Raw genomic sequence first — 15,457 nt, 5'->3', positions numbered from 1 at the left:
GGACGTGGAGACTTTGTATTGACTATCGGGCGCTGAACAAGATCACTGTCCGTAATAGGTACTCGATCCTACAGATTGATGACCTCCTGGACCAACTAAAGGGGGCAAAATATTTCAGCAAGATCGATCTGAAGTCAGGATATCACTAGGTACCAATCGAACCCTCTGATGTGTGGAAGACTGCCTTCAAATCCAAGGAGGGCCTTTTCAAATGGTTGGTTATGCCTTTCGGATTGACGAATTCTCCTGCAACCTTCATGAGGCTAATGGATGACATCTTGCGACCATTCACCAACTCCTTTGTAGTAGTATACTTGGATGACATTCTGATCTTCAGCCAGAGTTGGGAAGAGCACCTCCACCACATACGATAGGTTCTCCAAACACTGCGACAACACAAGCTATGTGCCAATTTGGAGAAATGCACTTTTGGCATGACCCAGGTTCAGTATCTGGGACATCATTGATGAACAGTGGGTGCATGTCGATCCAGCCAAGATCCAAGTCATTCGGGATTGGCCATCTCCAACCACTCTAACAGAGCTCCGAAACTTTCTAGGTCTTGCCAACTTCTACCATAGGTTCGTGTTGGGGCTTTCTCATATTACTTGGCCCTTGAGTCAAGTCACCAAGGGAGGGGCGAAAGAAAAATTCTTTTGGTCTGAATCTCAACAAAAGGCATTCATGGAGTTGAAGGATCGCCTCTGCACGGCACTAGTGCTCGCGTTACCAGATTTAGAACAACCATTTGAGGTCGAGACAGATGCCTCTGACTATGCTATTAGGGCAGTCCTTACTCAACATGGACATCCAGTGGCATATCACAGTGAAACACTTTCAGACACAGTCCGGAAGTACCCCACTTATGATAAAGAGATGTATTCCATTGTACAGGCCTGCCAACAATGGAAGCATTACATTTTGGGGAAGGAAACGGTCATCCACACAGACCACCAACCCCTGCAGTTCATACAGACCCAAGGGAAATTGCATAATGATTGCCATCAGAAGTGGTCTACATACCTGCAACAGTTCCACTTGAATATCAAGTACAAGAAGGGAAGCATCAATAATGTTGCAGATTTCCTCATTCGACCACCGATCATGGCGTTAACCACCGTGCTCAACTCTTGTGGGCACGAGACTTCTGATTGGCCACTTCTCTACAAAAGCAACCCAGAATTCTACCACACATATCAGACACTCTTGGAGGGTTGGCATGTTCCAGATTTTCACCTCCAGGATGCCCTGTTATGCCACCTAGGTCACCTTTGTGTTCCTTCAAGCGAGCGTGCCAAGATGATTTGGGAAGCACACTACAGTCGGGCTGCTGGGCATTTCAGGGTCGAGAAAACAGTGGCAGTACTGCAAAATTATTTCTATTGGCTGAATCTTCGACAGGATGTTGGGAAGTACATAAGATCATGTACTACCTGTGCCATTGCCAAACCGACCATTAAGAAGCATGGCCTCTATACCCCATTGCCTACCCCTAGTCGACCTTGGGAATCCATCTCCATGGATTACATGTCAGGCCTTCCTTCCACTAAGCATGGAAATGACTGTGTTTTTGTGGTCATCGACCGGTTCTCGAAGATGGCCATTATGGCGGCCTGCAAGAAGAATATCACAGCAGAAGCCACTGCTAAACTCTTCTTTGAATGAGTGTGGGTGCACTTTGGGATCCCCACAGTCTATCATCTCAGATCAGGACAGTCGATTTCTCAGCACATTTTGGTCCAGTCTCTGGTCAATGCTAGACACCAGACTCACAAAGTCCACAACCTTCCATCCTCAAACTGATGGCCAGACAGAGGTTGTCAATAGGATGATTGTGCACATTTTGCGCATGTATAACTCAAAGCATCCACGCACATGGGACGAGAGCCTCCCCTATGTTCAACATAGATACAACCGAGCTCTTCACAGCTCCACTGGCCATAGCCCTTTTCAAGTGGGTTCGGGATTCCAGCCACTATGCCCCATTGATGTGGCCATGCCACTTGCAGCTACTCACATAAATTCAGCTCATGTCCAGTCCGAAACAGATAAGGCCACCAGCTTCATTGAGCGCATCCAACATATTTTCTAGCAGGTCCATGACATTCTTGAGAAATCAAATGCCAAGTACAAGCAGCGACATGATCAACATCGGGTGCCACACAAGTTTCAGGTGGGCGACAAAGTTTGGTTGCATTTGCAAAAGGAACGCCTTACTGGAGCCTATCGGAAATTGAGACCACTCCGATATGGTCCTTACACCATTACTAAGGCTATGAGAGACAATGCATTTGAGCTCAGCATTCCCCCATTCCTTGGCCTGCACCCAGTGTTCAATGTGGACCGCCTTCGGCCATACTTTCCACCATTGCTAGACACATCCGACATTGCAGAACAACTCAAACCCACAAAATTAAATCCAGATTGCATGGAACAAGTTGCAACTGATCGGATCATGGACACACAGATCAAGAACACTCGCCAACAGAATATCCAACTGTATCGAGCTGTCAAAGCAGGCCAACTCCTTCAGCAGGGCAAGTGGCTCACCAGGGAACAAGTTCAGCAAAAGTTTCCTCATCTCATGGAGGAACTCAACACAATGGGGACCATTGCTTCCTAAGGGGGGAGGAATGATCTAGGTGGATATTGGTGGCCACCTGCCAAGTCCACCTGGACCCCCACCATTGTTTCTCTCGACATTTTCAGTTTCCTTAATTGTAGCACAACTTACTATTTTTAGCAGTTTTTCGGGTCCTGAACTTCTGGAGCTGTTTTGAGGCCCTAAACGACGTTTTTTGGGAAATATGGGGGCAACATCTTTCTAACGAGCTATTGTATGCGTCAAACGGAGATCGTATGCCAAAGTTACGACCCCGGGAAGTTGATGTAACAATTTACCCAAACGGGGCCCACAGTTTGGCGTTTCATCTCCTAGGGTTAGGTTTTGGAATGTTAAGGGTTTTCCATTGTTTCTCAACAATAAATAGGCCTTCGAGCCTCATTGTAACACAGTTCAGAGGCATGTAGCCACCACATCTCTTCTCATAGATAAGCTACCATCGCCCTAGCTGGTTTATTTCCATTTCTGGTTGTAAGCATATTTCAGGATTTTCCATTAATGAAATGAAGTATTATTTCCGCTGCATCTTTGTGTATATGGTTGTCTCTGTAATTCGTTGCGTTCCTGTTTAAATCCGGATCATCTCAACAAATCTTTTCAAAAGGAAAATTTCCCATTACCTCCAATGGAACAGATATTGCAGTCAGTTGCAGGCTCAGAACTAATGTCTTTCCTGGATGGATTCTTAGGTTATAATTAGATCTTAGTACATCCAGATGACCAGCTAAAAACTACATTCAGGACAAAATGGGGCACTTATGCTTATCAAAATACGCCATTTGGATTGATTAATGCTGATGCCACTTTCCAGAGAGCCTTGGACATAGCCTTCAAAGGTTTATTAAACAAATAAGTAGTAATCTACTTAGACAATATAGTTGTATATTCCAGAAAGAACAGTAATCATCTAAGGGATTTAAAGCAAATCTTTGAACGTTGCCAAAGGTATGGGATTTATCTTAATCCCAAGATGTCTTTTCTCACGTTAAGTGAAGGAAATATCCTTGGATTGATTGTGTCCAAAGCAGGGATTCATATTGACCCTAACAGAATTAGAGAAATCTTTGAAATACCTTGACCGTATAACAAAAATTCAATGCAATCTTTCCTAGGTCAGATAAAGTTTGTTAAAATATTTGTCTCTGATTTCTCATGAATTGTTTTACCCCTTTAATCCATGATAAAGAAAAATTCTGTTTAAATGGGGACAATCTAAACATGAAGCCTTTAACTTGATCAAACACGCAATCATAAATGCCCCATATTTAGCAACGCCGATTTTTTCAAATCATTTCATTTTATATACTTTCACTTATGAGAAATCATATGAAGCCATATTGACAAAAGTCAATGAAGAAAAAGCTAAAGCCCCAATCTCTTTCTTTAGCTCCAATTTGTAGGGAGCTAAATTTAATTACTTAGACGTTGAAAAACAAGATTTTGTTGTTTTCAAATCGATAAATCACTTCAGACCTTTTCTGCTCAAAACCCACACCAAAGTAATAGTACCATTCTCAGCAGTGAGAAATCTGTTAATACAAAGGGATATAGGTGAGAAAAGAGAAAATTGGGTTATATCTCTTCAAGAATATGACATCGAAATCAGACCAAAAAAAATTGTAAAAGGTTAAGGTTTTTGCATGATGTTGGCAGGAGCATCTGATCTATCAGCATTGCAACACTCAAGTGACAATGTACAAGTCTATGAGGTAAGCCTTAATGAAACCGAGTCAAGATATGTTGATATCATATTTTACTTAAGAAATGGATATGCCCCGATGCAATTAAATTACACAAATAAAAGGGCCTTGAGATTAAAACCTAGACAATATCAAATTGTCAATGATGTGTTGTTTAGAATAAATTATGATTCTGTTTTACTTAGATGTCTTGAAAAATCTAAGGCAGAGAACGTGTTTTAGGAACTTCATAATGGACCGATTGGTGGTCACTGTGGAGGAGATACCACCACACATAAAATCCTTCATGCTGACTATTACTGGCCAACATTATTTAAAAATGCACACAGTTATGTAAGGAGATGTAAGATTTGTCAGACAACTACTGGAAGACAGAGGAACCCTGCATTACCATTACAACCAGTCAACATTGACCAACCATTCGAGTAATGGGGATTGGACATAATAGGTGAGATCATTCCTCATTCTTCTAAGCAACATAGATATATCCTTACAGCAACTGATTATTTCACAAAATGGGTGGAAGAAATTCCACTCAAGATAGCCAATTCTGAAAACTTCATTGAGTTCATCGATCAATTTATCATTACTAGATTTCGCCTGCCATCTGCCTTGATGTTTGTTAATGCATCTTATTTTTCAGGCAATGATATGACATAAGTTTATCTTAAAAGAGGTTTTAATATTAAGTACTCTTCTAATTATTATTCACAAGGGAATGGGTTAGCTGAATCCAAAAACAAGAACCTCATTAGGATTATTAACTGAACCATTGACCAAATCCAGAAGAACTGGCATAAGTCTTTGATATTTTCTCTATGGGTAGATCGAATAACTCAGAAAGCCTCCATTGGCACTTCTCCTTTTAACTTCATCTATGGGAAAGAAGCCATCTTACTTACAAATGTGGCTATTCCCTCTTTAGCCTTAGTTCAGTCCGTTGAAGAAAATCCCTCCTCATCTATGCAAGATAGACAGTTACAAATCCTTAAGCTTGAAGAGGAAAGAGAGAAGGCCAGGATCACACATGCACATCATCAGCAGTTAGTGAAAGCTTCCTTTGATTCAAATTCTGTAAGTTCAAAAAAAATTCAACTCAGAGAACTAATATTGAAATGGGATAAAGCCCACGAAGAGAAAGGTAAGCACACCAAGTTCCAACAAATTTGGCTTGGCCCGTTTCAGATTGTGGAACAAATAGGCCCATCAACCTTTTTATTGTAGGATTTATCAGGTACGACAGAATCTCTCACTGTTAATGAGCAGATTTAAAAAAAAATACTTTCCATAGAAGATGATGTCTTCTGTTCACTATATATTATTTCCTTTATTTTTATTTAAAAGAATAATACAAGTTGAAAAAACATTTTACTTTTGGCTTTACAAATGATAGTCTCTTTTTAATTTTGACTTTTCTCTTGTATAAGTAAAAATTGTTATGAAAGTAATCTTCACATATGAAATATATAGTTAATATCTATTGCTCCAAAACTACTTGCTCTCTGCCAAAATTATCTGATCTTTGATGCAACTTAGCTTTAGAAATAAATCTTTCCTTTACATCAGTCAAGAAAAGTTTCAATAACAAAGCAAAGTCTCTCTATAGAAAAGCATCTTTAAATTCTACAAATGTCATCCAGACACTCTTAAGGAACCAATGATTCTCCCCACCTAATCAACTTTGATTTTTAGAGTGTAATTCTAAAATATACTTAAACTTAAAGGATAAGAGGTCTCATCAAGAGCCGGCTTACCATGATCATAAGGTTATAACTAACTGACATTGCCAATACTGCATATCAAAAAAAGGTAATGGCTTGAGATTGTATTAATAAAAAAGACAAATGGTCTCATCACAAGCCATCTTGTTCGGTTAAGTTATAATTCAAGCGAATGGCATTGTCAATTTTTGTCATCAAACCAAGACATTGTTCTTTAAGGGTTAAAAGATAAAGAAATTGAAGAAAAAGAATTATTTCATAAAATAAAAAAGACAAATTAGTATATAAATCTGATCTTATCCCTAAAAATGCATTATGACCAAGGTGGGATACTGAATCATTGTTAGCTAAAAGGTAACCTTGTCGAGACTATGAATGCCTACTGGCAGTAGAGGCTCTACCTATGGCAACTGAGTATACCAAAACTGATCTGAAAAGAGCCTCCCTATTTTTATCTTTAAAACCAAGTAATGACTGATGTAGACAAAGTGACTTTACTATGAGAAAAGGATAATCAAAAGAATGATAGTTAAGTAGATGTTATTTTATTACTAATTAGCAATATTACTTACCTTATATTCCATGCAATTTTTACTTCCAAAACTATCTTTATTTTGGAAGTTTTTAGAAATTTAAAAAAACTCTCAGAGATAACTGGTTCTTGCAAGTGAATTGCCAATTTTTGTGCTATTCAACAACCCTCCATTTATTAATAGTAGTAGTTAATATTACATTAATAAATAGGGACCATTTAAAAAGTCCTTCCAAAAATAAACTTAGCATTTAAGCATTTTTCTTATTTAATTTTGGAATAAAGCAAGATATCAATCAAACCCCTTTTTTCAAAAGAACTACTAAATGATTGCCTTCCTGCATATCACATGATTAAGCATCATCAAAAACCTTGCTAACCCACCAAATCTAGTAAAAAATGATTAAAAGAGCACCTCAAACTTACCATTAGTTGATATTGTGAAATGCGATTAAGACCCAGACCCACTCCTTCAATACATTACGAACAAATGTTTAGGTTTGCCACTTATTAAAAAGGTCTTTACATAGAAAAACCTGACAAGTAGCTATGTTTTGAGGCAATAAACAAGCGAGTCACATCTCGCATCTTGCAGAAACATAAGGAAGGGTAAGAAAAGCAAAAAGGCATAATGTGATATTGTGATCTACAATATTTCTTTGCCAATTGAAAAATCGGCATTATCGCAATTCGAAGGTTTGCCACCCTAGAAGCTTTTTTCCTGACTTACGATGTGGGAATTTATGAGCATTAAAGCTAAGAGATAACGAAGCATTAGTGGGTGTTTAGTAAGAGTTAACTGCATTTATGTATGAAGATCCATTTGACATGATATGATATCTTCTCACTTTCGTTCAAATAAAAATCCTTCCTTATCACCTTTTCAAATTTATCCGCATGATTCCATTTCACGTTCATTGTTATCTTTCTATATCCAATAGTTGTTGTTCTTCGCTTTTAGGAAAAATCCATAGAGAAAATAGTTGGGAGAAATGGTGAAGAAAGGCAAGGTAGTTGTGTCTGAGAAATAAAAAATGACTCCTCTATTTATGGACACTACATGTGAAAGAGAGGGAGGAACCTCTACGTGGAAAGCCATGTATAATATATTGGAAGAAGAGAAACCAAGGATTCTAGAAATGAAGGTCACAGTTGATGGTCATGATTCTTTAGACGCCTCCATGTTTGAGATAGCATGCTCATTTTTACATCGCATAGCTGCGCGTCCAAAGATAATCCCTTATACATAAATGGTTAAATGGGTTATTTATGAAGTCGACATCTCAGACAGAGAATTCAGGACCAGAAGCCAAGAGGTTGTGGGATATTTTATGCTAGACAACTTGCAACTTATGTACCACCTACCAGAACCACAAGTCATCTAAAATAAATAATTCGTTGAGAGGTTTTCCAAAGAGAATGAGGACCCAATAGATAGCACCCAGACCTAGTCAAATAATGAGGGAAAAATTAAAAATACAAGAACAGTATGTACTCTACTACTTTTATCTCTCCCCCTCATAGTTTTGCAGTGGCCATGATATGTAGATTATTTGGAAAACTTGATAGTACTAAATTTTCCCCAGAATGGCTGCCATTGATAGATGTAGCCGTAAACACAACTATAATGAATTGGGCACAAATTTTGTCTAATAATTTAGCATGAACAATAATGGAGTATAGAAGGAAACGAAGTGTCACTTCAAGGGTTTACCCTCCATTTTTTATTAGTGCCTATGTAATGGATGCAATTTGTTTTGGTTCGAAATTTCCTTTCATGGGATGGAAGTGGATTGTACAAAATTCACTTCCCATTCACATATACCATAAAGACATGTGGGAATCTAAGTTTCAACCACATTTTTACAAAATTTGTCATGAAGTCATGCTCCCTATCCATAAACAACTTTACAACCGAGATTCCCCCAGGTTTTCCAAGGAAGTCGAGGTAGATATCATCCTAGTGGCCAGATGGTTTGGGGAGGAAACATTCACATATATCAGGGTATTTGGCAGTATTTCCTACCCCCATGTCCTCTCATACTATGTTCCGAACAAATTAATGGCTAGAGAGATAGCCTATCAAATAGCTAGTGAGGGTGGGATGAGCAAAACATTAAAGGATTCAAAGAAGGCCATTTCGCCTACATTCCCTTTACAATGTGGAGCATTTCCATTGCACGAGCTTGGGCATGCATTCAAATAAGTAGAGATCATGTTATCTCTGCAATTACCTAAATTCCCAGGAAGGCAATATGACCCAATTAGCATCGTCAAAGACTTTACCACCATGGTAAAAGTGAAAATATTCAGTCATGAAGAAGATGCATTTGATGACATATTTTTACAGAAGAACACATTCACAGAGGTGAAGCATATGGCACAATTACTTTTTGATCGTGAAGATCTTGAAGCCTTTCATGAGTACAAAGAAAGGAGGCTATTGAAGGTCCCATTGGACCAATGATTGGTTGAACCAATAAGGGAGCCAACTCCAGTATAATTCTAGAAGGAGATTCAAAAGAAAATTATAAAACTAATTCTGGAGAAGAATCCCAAGAGAAGTATACAAGGGAGTCAAAGTAGTCAGAGAAATAATCACAAAATGGGAAAAGATGAAGTAGGGATTCAGAAAAAGATACAACCCAATCTACAGAAAATACAGTTGAAAAAACTTCAGCTAGCAAATAGGCCAAAATCCATTCCACCTCCACCTAGCCAATAAAACCCCTGGTGATTGATTTAGAAGAAGAATGGGAGAAATTTAATAAAAGGCTCCATATAGAGGAACAAACACCAGAGTTGCAAACTCCACAATAGAAAGCAACTCAAGAAATTACAGTAGAGGAGACTGTAAATACTCAATAGGTAGAGCACATTCCTCTCACTCCTACCTCTGAAATTGTTTTGAGGATTGAGGAGATTCCTCCTTTAGATGTATTCTATAGCCCACAACACCAAGCAGTTGTTAAAATACAAAGGAAGAAAAGGAAATTGGATTCTACAGTTGTTACTACCCTTGATAATGAACCGAATGTTGTCTGGAAAGACTTACCCATCAACCCATCCACCAACCTTACTACATTGTCACGGTTTGCAGGTACCTATGTTACAGTGACTATCGACAAAGCAACAGAGGTGCAAATGTTTCTTAAGGAAAAAGAAAATAAAATTATGTCACTTGAACAACAATTACAGCAAGCAAAATCCAACCGGAAAGCAGAAACACAATGAGCTAAGCTTCAACAAGAGTTCGTGCTGATGCAAATAAAACGTCAAGCCAGCTTAGCAGAGAAGGAAGCGCAAATACAAGGAATAACTGATATGCATAAATATGATCCAAAAATTGATCAGTTTATTACTAAAGTGCTTGGCCTTAACTCTCAGTTGATGCACCAAAAGGAACTATTATGCTAGAAGATTTCGCAATGGAATTCTTATTGTGAAACAAGCGAAAAATTGACGAGTCAAGTCACTGAAATGAGACTTGACTATGATGAAATCTTGAAAAGAGTCTTTGACTTCATCATCTAGCAGAATTGAGAAGATGGGAGAAAGGCCGACTTACCTAAACTAGAGGAGTCACACAAAGAAATATTATTTGCAAACTGGGATTCTCGGTGTAGAGAGGCAGAAGAGGCAACAACAGACACGATAGTAGCAACAAACAATGTTATCAAGAATATTAACAAAAATTTACATAGTGCCGACCTAGTGGTAGAGTCCATTCTAGGTTATCTTCCTAATGTAAAATAGCTTGAACTATAGTGGAGGAAGGAAATAGAAGAAAAAGGAGAAGCAATTAGGCAAACAACCAAGTTAAACTGAGAAGTATATTGGTGACATTTAGTGAAACCTCACAGCGAATGGATGACCCTGCGGTGCCTAATCACTTCTATAGAGAAAATGGTTCCAACATTGACCGACTTCATGTTCACTAGACAGTTGAAAGCTAAAATCGACCAACCGACACAACTCAAGCTCATAACGTACATTTGCAATCTAAAAGATCAAATGTAGAACAATTAGTCACCATGTTCATTTCTATTTTTGTTTTATTTTGCATAATTTGAAGAAGGTCATTTAAACCTCCTCAACTATTTTTGTAATAATCTATTTTTAGTTTTATAGTTTAGTATTTAAACCCCTCTCATGCATTTAGAGAGGGGTCCAGAAATTTTATTAGAAACAATCTTCAAAACATGCACTTCTGTCCCTTTGAGGAAGTTCTGGTGAAATGAATGGAACAGGATTTATTTTTATCTTATCTGGCATCTTCTACTGAAATTGCACTTTTGTACTCTTAGATGGTGTTGGATTGATTGGAAGTAGATCAATATTGTTGAATCACATGAGCATGACTTATTACAAATGGTACTTTTATGTCCTAATTTTGTTTCACTTATGTAGTAAACAATAATTTCTCTTCAAGTTGTTTATGTATGAAAGTTTGAATCTTGGTTATCATTGATTGCACTTTTGCATGGTGATGGCCTAAATTTTATGCTGAAAACATGAATGATTTCTTAAGCGATATATATTTCACAATTGTTTCATATAACTGTTTATCCGAAATGATTATTGTTAAACAATTTCATTTCCAATTGCAATTGAATGATCTTTATTACCAATTGTTTTTGGACATTGTTGTAGATCACATACTTTAAATTATTCCCGGGTATAGTCATAGCTAGATAGTGTCTATATTAGGATATATGCATCTTATTATTAGTTTAGCTTAGATTACTTTTAGCTTAAATATTACTCTAGATATCACACATCACCCCATCAACACTATCATAAACTAGATTGGGAAACTGGTCCCACTATCCCCAGTCCGAGCCACCACACCAAACCAAAAAGGAACTGCCATCCAAGGGCCAGGCCGGGTGGTTTCCCCTCCTGTTGTAAGCAACCATTTTCGAGGCTTCAACACGTCCACAAATGATGTGGCTAGACACATAAACACAAATGACATTATGACGACACTGGTACAAGTCCCAACTTGACAATGATGACACAAACTCCATGATGAAGAGGCAATGCCAATTTTTTCCTCTTGCTTATTTGTCTTTAGTCTTCCTAAGAGGTCTTACTATTCATGAAATTTTTTCTTTATTGTTCATCTTCACCCTCCAAGAGTCTGAAAAGATGGATTCTTCACTATGATCTTGATCTTCCAACTTTTGTCACAATTTGGTGTCCCTTCATCTTCTTATGCAATAATTGACCTGTCTTTATAGCTTCATAAGAGTCTTGTAGTATGGTCTCCCCCTATTTCCCTTCAATCATCATCCTGTCATGAAAATATATAGTACCTGCAACTAGAAATTATCCATGAAAAGATGGCATCAGTCTAAAAAAAATCTCAGTAGACTAACATACATCATGAAAATCACTAATGGGCTAGAACTGGGTACTAAACTTGGAGGAAGGCTTAGGGATTTTGTAGTGTGTAGTTCCACAGGACGAGAGGAGGATTGAGGATTATGACTATGCAATGCATAATTTTGTTGGCCTAGGCAGGAAAACTGCACAATTGAGGAGATCAATGAAGTAGGCTTTCCCAATGAGACTACACAATGCACATTTTAGGACAGAGAGAGGACAGGGGATTGCACAGTTGCACAACATAGGAAGGCAGGGAAACAACTTTTTCCTTGCCACTATGTAATGTGAAAAAGGAGACTAACAATTAGGCTTGATTGCGTAGTTGTGGAGGTCAAGAGGCCAGTATTTAGCACTATGACAACATAATTCATAGTCCTTGGAGGCAAAAATTATTCATTACACAGTTTTAGGAGGCAAGGGTACATGCGTGAAGCATGTCATGCACAATCCGTAGTTCAAGAGAGCATTGTGAACTTAAGTTGGTGGAATAGAAGATCTTCTAAAATTTGGCTAAGTATGGGATTAGTGAAGTATATATGGAACCAAGGTTGGAATTGAACATGATCACACACTCAAAACAATTAATGACACAACATTAAACAATAAACATTTAGACACAACATGGTCCTCTTAACGCGACAACAAAACAACATACTCCTCCAAGTGTGACACTTAAGGTACACTTTGCAATGACAGTGGCGACATCTATGCGACTAAGCATGAAACTTTGGGAATGTATATAATACATGTCTATATGATAAGTAAGACCCATTGAAACCAATGTTTCCCCTTTGAAATGAACCATAACTCCACTTTCTTGTGATGTTCGACACTATCCATGCCAAAAGTTGACACTTTGGTAAGTGACAGAAAACTGCAAACAATGCTTACAAAGACTTAAATAAAGTGAAAGAGACACATGCTAGAGTGAAGATAACCTGAAAATGATATTTTTAAAATTGAAATCAAGCTAAAAAATAGTCACGAATGTGAAAGCGACACTTGTGAAAACAAAGGTGCACCAGAGTGATAATTGAGAAGACTCACCGAAATAAAAGTACAATTATAATCAAAGTGAGGGAGACTTTCAATAGAGAGTGCACACTAAAATTTGACATATGTAGTGAGTAGTACAATGTGCTTATGGACTGTCCAATCACTATCACTAGTGATTTCCCAAGCCTTACCTTCAAGATATGCACAATGCTCAACTAAGCTTGCATAGAAATATGTGTATTTATGGATTCATCCCAAATAGAAATTGTGTGAGAAAGTTAATTTAACGCTTACATAAATACTTAATACTTTTAAAAACATTAAATTACCATGGGATCTGTTTTCATTCACTGCAAAATTTATTTTCAGCGAACCAACATAAAAAATAATAGAAACATTTGCAGCCATATTTCAAGCCATATAAGCCCACAAATCTAAATCCGACCCCTTAAAATTGATATTACTTGGAATTAGCTTTCCAACGGTATATGGAACTCCTCAAATGGACTCTGGAATCGAAAGTTAGAGCCGATTGAAGTTACCCTTTTGAAAACCAGGAAACAAGGAGAAAATGCCTAAGGATATAATCCCAGGTCCCAACATATCGGTGATCCTACATATCGGCAGTCCCCCACATTGGGTATCCTACATATCAGCTGTCCCACACATTGGCGATCCTGCATATCGGAGGTCCAAGGCATCAGAGCATCAAGAGATTAGCGCATTGCAATCGGCGATCAAACAATTGACAACCTTTTAAAGTTGCGATATCGCATGAAGTTTCCATTACGATTAAACTCATCAAGATTGAGCCTCTAGTGTTAAAGCACTGAGAAAGTAAAAATGAGAATATAAAAGGGAATTTAGTCAGAAAACCAGAAGAGGGTGGGCCTCTTGTCTCTCCTCTAGGGGGCCACATGGTTGAATATGATTGGTTCCAATAAGGGGCACGTGGTGGTTGACATCACCTTGAAGTGGAAATACGGTGAACACGTGGCATGCTGATATAACATTTTTAGGGTTCTATGTGGACATATTTGGGAGACACCTGTCATCGATTGGGAAGTGCCATGTGGGAGTAATGATGTCATGCATCGAATATTGGTGGTTGCAGCATGTTGTGCCTCGAAAGGAAATCATTGATTGCGAACCTCCGATTGGGGGTTATGATATGGGTTGGCCTATAGTCACGAGGAGCGCCAAAGGACCAAGGATTAAGCATAAAAGTTGATCGGAGTTTGGAAATCAACGAAGTGAATTGTTTTGCGCTAATGTTAAATCACCAATTGAAAACCTCTGATATAGGGGCTGGCTTATGGCCACAGGAAGAGTCAAAGAACCAAAAGATAAGTAGAAAAGGTGATTGACACTCGATGTTTCATGAAGCATGTTCAATGTGAATTCCTGATTTGTTGAGCTTCAATATTTGCCTAAGCACCCAGTCATATGATGAAAAATCACTGAAAGGGATCAAAGAAAAAGGGGCCGAAAGGGATCGTAACTTGTTTTTTTGCAATGTTTTGCAGTGTTAGGTGCCCATACTGGAGAATCCTCGATATCACACCATGGTTATTACATGAGGTGTGTTGCATTCTGATAACATGGTATAGAGCTTTGAAGGCGTATGGGTCAATTGCTACAATATTAAATGAAGGCATGGAGTAGTGGTAAATCATTTTGGGGCTCATGGAAGAATTAATTCCTCAACATTGAGCTCCACTCAGTCATATAATGCAGGACTGCCAGATCCATGTCCGCTTCCACTCTGTGATAAGCTAACATAGTTGATCACTACTAGCTCCAGAGAGTGGCGAAGCCAGATAGCTAAGGTGAAAGTGACAGGTGGACTGGCTAGATCATTGAGGCAGGGATGTGGCCTAAGCAAAGGCCATAATAGGGGTGTTTGAGAGATATTTTCCTCCCATCATCATTGTGTTTCCCTTTTTCTTATTATTCTATAATTTCTATATTTTCAAGAACGGAATCAAATCCGAATCAAGTCATTGTGGGAAGAAGACTTCGCATGCTAAGACAGTTGGTCTATTAGATAGCTGGAGATCGAGCTGGGATATTTTGTAACTTTTAATTCAAATCTCCCCTCTTCTTATAAATAGGGGGAAGAAACTCTTAATAGTGGTTCCAGACAATGTTTTGAATTTTGTGATTCCACTTTCGTTCTAATTACCTGTTCATGAGGGACTCAAGCAGTGTATGGCTAAATGTAATGGACTGTATATTGGACTCATTTTGAGGATTAATGAAAATATTTGGTGATTCTAATCATGGTTGTAAGCAATTTGTTTTCCCCTCTGTAAATTTCATTTCATGTATGTTTCTCTTCTACTGAAATTGTTTAATGAAGTTGCCGGTCTCATTCTCTCATGGTTATATGTATGCTGCTAAGTAGCAACAATACCTGTGTTATTTAAATATTTACTTATGTACCTTTAAGAGAAAATATTTACATATGTTGATTAGCTATAAGTGTATCCAT

The sequence above is a fragment of the Pinus tabuliformis genome, chromosome 8 (genome assembly GCF_031772625.1).
Source record: "Pinus tabuliformis cultivar Carrire ecotype Pingquan chromosome 8, CPIR1, whole genome shotgun sequence".
In the NCBI taxonomy this organism is placed as follows: Eukaryota; Viridiplantae; Streptophyta; class Pinopsida; order Pinales; family Pinaceae; genus Pinus; species Pinus tabuliformis.
The sequence above is the reverse complement of the archived record's forward strand: the minus strand, read 5'-3'. Positions refer to the sequence as shown.